Source organism: Myotis brandtii, unplaced genomic scaffold, assembly GCF_000412655.1.
Source record: "Myotis brandtii unplaced genomic scaffold, ASM41265v1 scaffold5679, whole genome shotgun sequence".
NCBI classification, from domain to species: Eukaryota; Metazoa; Chordata; class Mammalia; order Chiroptera; family Vespertilionidae; genus Myotis; species Myotis brandtii.
In genome coordinates this window covers 10,285-16,228 of record NW_005370121.1, presented here as the reverse complement: position 1 = coordinate 16,228, position 5,944 = coordinate 10,285, and the positions used below count along the sequence as shown (strand labels likewise).

Below are 5,944 nucleotides of genomic sequence, written 5' to 3'. Positions count from 1 at the left end.
GATGTTTCTCTCTCTCTCTCTCTCTCTCTCTCTCTCTCTCTCTCTCCCCCCCCCCCCCCCTCTCTCTCTCTTTCTTTCTTTCAGCACAGGTCCTGTGGAAATGATCAGCTACAGAGACTTGTACAGATAGAACCAGTGGTGGTCGCTTTCAATGGGAAAAGATTTCTCGTTCCAAAATCTCATTTACACTTTGGCACCTGCTTTTTGAGCAGGGTTAAAATTGTTTGCACAACTCAATGTTCTTGACTTTTCCATGTGCATGTGTCCTGCCCCACACCCTTAGTTGCTTGCCAGCCATTTTATCCTCTCTAAGGCTACTTCTGAGTTTGGGAAGAGGACAGTCTTTGGTGGCATCATGATTTTTGTTGTCTCTTTTAAAAACAGCTTCAACGCTGAGTAATTTAAATGGACATAATTAAAAGCATGTAATGTGAACAAGTCTACAGATTTAACAGATTATAAGCCCATGAAACCTTCATCATACTTAAGAGAGAGAAAATTTCCTTCATCCTCAACATTTCTGAAACTTTAGTGACTCTAAAACAACTCACTAGTATGTGAGCTTTCAGCCTTGGCAGTGGGCAAAGTCCACAAAGAAGGCGCTTTAGACCCAGTCTTCCCCTTACTGGAAATGTCTTCAAAAGGGACAACTCAAACAAGGAAAATGAGTTGTAAAGAGTAGTTTTATAAAGCAACATCAACAAATAGGAAAAAATAAGACACAATCTCTTTTGTCACTGGGATAAGGTTAGATAAATTATGATCTGTTAGTGTATTGCAACTGCAAGGAGCCATTAACATAAGAACTATGATACAACACAGGCATGCACAAGGGACAGTATTAAAACAAAAGGAGAAGATGTGGAACAGAAAATAGTACATGGTTTTTAATTATAATATGTATATCTGTGTTTATATAATTCAACATATAATATGCATGGGAATTTTAAGAATATAGAAAATAAAATTTAGCAGGGAAAATAAAATAATGAAAACTATTTTATAAAGAAAAATTCCACTATCCAGTTAATATGGATACTTATTAACTTGAGACTATGTATCCATTTGTTTTTACACATTGTTTTATTTTTTACAAAAGTAAGAGCATGATATATATATATAATTTTGTAACCCGTTTTTAAATTTAAAATGACATAATCCATGTCATCAAATATGTTTAGAACATGAATGTTAAAAAGTATTTATATATAGTGAATATATATTTCATTAATATAAATAATAGATTTTATATTTTATTATTTCATTGTATGCATGTACCATACATATTTCGAACCAGTCTCCTACTGTTGGACATTAGAGGTGCTAACTAATTAGGGTTGTTTTTCTCTATTGTTAATAATTTTCTGTTGAACAGATTCTGTAAATATGCATCCATGTTTATTTTCTTAAGATAAAGTTTTTAGAAGTGTAATTGCTGGAAGAAAAGAAAGGCTTATTTTTAAGTTTTCAATAATATTCAAATATATTAAACAAAATTTTAAAATTTAAAAAACCTATTTTATGGTCAGAGCATTATAGATAATATCTGTTAAATTACCCCCCCACACACACACACACCCACATGATTTAAATGAACAGTACATCTGGTCTGAATATTTTCTCTCTGATTTTAATAGAGTACTTTACTCTCCTGGTTAACATTTATCCCAGATACAAGCTGCCTCCTTTAGACTGTTTCCCTCCCAAAATACAAAATAATGTCTGCATAATATCTCTATACACTAGGTACTAAATTAATGTTACTTGGACCAAGAATCCTTTCTTGCCAATGTTATTACCTCTCCCTTCACCCACCCACTTCCAAAATCCCTTCATAACATTTATTCATTCAAAATGGAGAACTGACTTAGTCCTCCTGAGAATTTTTCCACTGCACATCTGGTGTGTACATAGTAGGTGCAGAAACGTTGTCTATCAAATGGAACAGATTCCCTTTCCCATGGTCCAAGTATCACTAAATAAGCTCAACAGTTCTTCTCTAAAACCACCAATGTCATTTGTTGTAGGAAAAAAGGGAGAAGGCGGGGGGGTGTCACAAAGCAGTGGTTCTTTCCAGTGAGATGAGTTCTCACCTGGAAGGTGAACTCCACGCAGACTGGTCCCCAGGAACAAATGAGAGGCAGCAGACTTTTTCAGACTAAAAGATCCCCTTTATCCTAGCATGCACAGCTCAGACCTGCAAAGTGTGTTTTGGTAAATTTTCTACAGAAATCATTAAGCTGAAGCTCTTAATGTGGACCTTGCTCTTTGAAAAGCTGGGGGTGGAGGATGGGGAGGTGGAGAGCTTCTGTAAGCTGGTGTGGGTTCCAGAGGCATTCAATTGTTCCCTTTGGGTGGCATATTCAGAGAGCTGCTTCTCCAAATTTGGGAATCTGGTTGTGTCCCAGGGTTGGATCCATTTACTAGTTGTTTGTCTTTGCCCAGTTGTCTAGTCTTTGTACTTCAGTTTCCTCATCTGCAGGTAGAGTGAATAATGCTACCCACTCTTACTAGTTTCTGGTGTTTTCTTTCTTCTTCTTTTTTTTTGAGTTAAATGAGTTAACATTTGTGAAGTGCTATCAGAAGTGATAGTATTGTTCTATTTTTTTTTAAAAGGATCTAGGTTCCATGAATGTAAGCTTGTTTCAACCCCAGGGAACTGTAACTTAAGATCGGTGTGTTTGTAAATTATACCTCATTTTAAAAGATAGAGAGACTCTCTTTGTATTAAACTTCCCGAGTTATTGTATGTCCAAAATTTTTTAAAAAAATTGTCGTTCTAATTAAATGCTGTTTTGCCATATTTTCTAATGTATTTAACATTTTTATTTTGTTAGTACATTTTCTTTATTCTTAATTTTTCAGTTACATTTGGCATACAATATTATATTAGTTTCAGGTGAACAACATAGTGGATAGACATTTATATAACTTAAAAAGTTATTGCTCTGATCAGTCTATTACCCATCTGATATCAAACATAGTTAATACAACATTATTGACTATATTCCGTATGCTGTACTTTATTCCCAGTGTTTTGCCTTCCTTTATGTTTATAGGCCCAAGATCTGGAACTTTGATATTGCTTCTTTGTTTACTAGGTACCTGGAACTGCTGGTGAGAAGTCTGAAGTCAGTGTGATTCTTAGTCTTCTGGACATAATGAGTCTGTTCCCTCTCTCTGGAACTTGTACGAATTTGTTTTCATCTCTGGGGCTTTGAAATTGCATAGTAATGTGTCTAACAAGTTTCTTTCACATTTAGTCTGAACTGTGTTCTTTCAATCTTACGACATTCTTTACTTTTGGAAAATTTTCTGCTTCTCCTGTTACTTCTGCTTTTTCTTCCCTTTCCCTCCTTTTAAATTACTTTTATACTCCACTTGTTCTGTTCTCACTTTTTGGAATGCCATTTGGATGTTCAAACTTGTCAGTGTTGTTCAGTTCTCTTGTCTTCTCTTTCATATTTCCTATCCGATCTTCATTTTGTGTTATGATCTGCTAGATCATCCAGCTTTCTAATTATCTGTCAACTGTGTCCACTTTCCTACTCAGTCCGTCTACTGATTTTTACTGAAATTCCAATATTTAATTTCTAAAATCCCTAAGTGATTCTTTCATATGCCTGTAGCAGGACATTCTTGAGAGTCTTCTCTTTGTCCTATTTCTCCTTCAGTAGGTGTGATTCAGCCACAGGTTGAGTCTGATGCCTCTCTCTTTCTTGTGAATTCTTTTTTTTTAAAATATATTTTTTATTGATTTCAGAGAAGAAGGGAGAGGAAGAGAGAGATAGAAACATCAATGATGAGAAGAAATCATTGATTGGCTGCCTCCTGCACGCCCCCTACTGGGGATTGAGCCAGCAACCTGGGCATATGCCCTTGACGGGAATCAAATCCGTGACCCTTGAGTCCGCAGACCGATGCTCCATCCACTGAGCCAAACCAGCTAGGGCTCCTTGTGAATTCTTTAGTCATTCCTGGTTTCCATTTTATCTTTGAGTTTGAGAGTTCCTCTCCACACCTAAAAAAATGACAATTGCATGTGCCTGGTATTTTGGGAAGATGGGATGGGACACATAGCAAGATGTGACAATAGTTTGCCACCTTTGAGTGAGATCTTCTGCTCTTCCAAGGGCCTGAAACTCTCTATTCCTTCCTATTCCCAGTTTCTCTCCTCACTGCCTCACACTAGCAAAGTGTTTAGCAAAAACCAGAATGGAATCAAGGGTCAACGTACCAAGCTTTGGGTAATCTAGCTCTGATCAATAATAGCCCTGAGTTGGGTTTCTTCCAACTAGTGTGTCTGCGACTCTGGGCTGATCCTCCCCCTTGTGACTTCCTAGCAGGCATTTTATAGGTATTATAAGTGGTGGATTCTTGCAGTTTCGTTTCTCCCTAATCCTCATCCTCTTCACTCTCCAGCTTGTAAGAATTCCGGAACACATCTGAAGCAGTAGTGAATTCTCTTCCCTGGCTCTTATTGATTTAATCATTAAATGAGGCTTAGGCAGATGGTAAGATAACTAGGCTCCAACCTGCAATCTTGAGCCAATTCTCTATCATGCAAGTATACAATCCTCTTTATATCTCTTTTTACAAGTGCATATATTTTATCTGCATTTTAAAAATGGAAAATCAAAACATAGCATGTGATTTGCCTGGTATCCTCCAATGATTGGCTGAACCACACCTGGAATTCAGACACACTCCTGACATTTAGTCCCACCTTGTTACCACATTACCCAGGACACTCAATTTATGTATATTAAAACAATAGTCTGTAGTTACACAACATGTAGCAGTCACAACATGCACTGTGTTCTTTTTTCCTCACAAAAGCTCTTAATACAGCACAGTTATTTACCCCGAGCAGGAAATACTTGGTATTAAAACAAATAAGAAAGTTACCAGAGACAATGGAGCTATGTTAAGTAGACTCAGGGTCTAGAGACTTTAAGTCTTTTTAAAAAAATATATTTTTATTGCTTTTAGAGAAGAAGGGAGTGGAGAGAGAGATAGAAACATCAATGATGAGAGGGAGTCATTGATTGATTGCCTTCTGCACGCCTCCTACTGGGGATCGAGGTTGTAATTCTAGCATGTGCCCTTGACCAGAATTGAACCTGGAACCCTTCAGTCTACAGGCCGATGCTCTATTCATTCAGCCAAACTGACTAGAGCAAGACTTTAAGTCTTTAGATCAGCGGTTCTCAACCTGTGGGTCGCGACCCCTTTGGGGGTCGAACGACCCTTTCACAGGGGTCGCCTAAGACCATCGGAAAACACATGTATAATTACATATTGTTTTTGTGATTAATCACTATGCTTTAATTATGTTCAATTTGTAACAATGAAAATACATCCTGCATATCAGATATTTACATTATGATTCATAACAGTAGCAAAATTACAGTTATGAAGTAGCAACGAAAATAATTTTATCGTTGGGGGTCACCACAACATGAGGAACTGTATTAAAGGGTCGCGGCATTAGGAAGGTTGAGAACCACTGCTTTAGGTGGACATGAGGGTAAATCCTGGGCTATCCTAGATATTTCTCTACCACCTACATCAAACAGTAAGACACTCAGCATGCTGAAAGATACCCAAAGATATGCATGAAAGACTGCAAAGTCATCTCGTTTTCCATAAAATGTCTTATCTTCATCTTTAAGGACACTGGATTGCTGCTTTAAAAGAATTCTGTAATACAGTTAACATCCATGAGCTTTGTAAAAGAAGCAACTTGGCCCTTGGCAGTTTGGCTCAGTAGATAGAGCATGGGCCTGCAGACTGAAGGGTCCGGGATTTGATTCTGGTCAAGGGCACATGCCCAGGTTGTGGGCTCAATCCCCAGTAGGGGGCGTGCAGGAGGCAGCCAATCAATGATTCTCTCTCATCATTGATGTTTCTATCTCTCTCCCTCTCCTTTCCTCTCTGAAAT

The 5,944-nt window shown here is 37.6% G+C and overlaps 1 protein-coding gene across 3 annotated transcripts in view; it reads right to left on the bottom strand.

Annotated features, from left to right (window-relative positions):
* The window catches only part of LOC102246796 (glycine N-acyltransferase), a 19,683-nt gene extending 17,464 nt beyond the window's left edge, over nt 1-2,219 (bottom strand). For all 3 annotated transcript variants that reach the window (XM_005878610.2, XM_014549720.1, XM_005878613.2), the window contains exon 1: nt 2,094-2,219. The gene's annotated coding sequence lies outside the window, so the exon portion shown is untranslated. The remainder of the gene's footprint in view (nt 1-2,093) is intronic.
* Nucleotides 2,220-5,944: the final 3,725 nt, after the last annotated feature.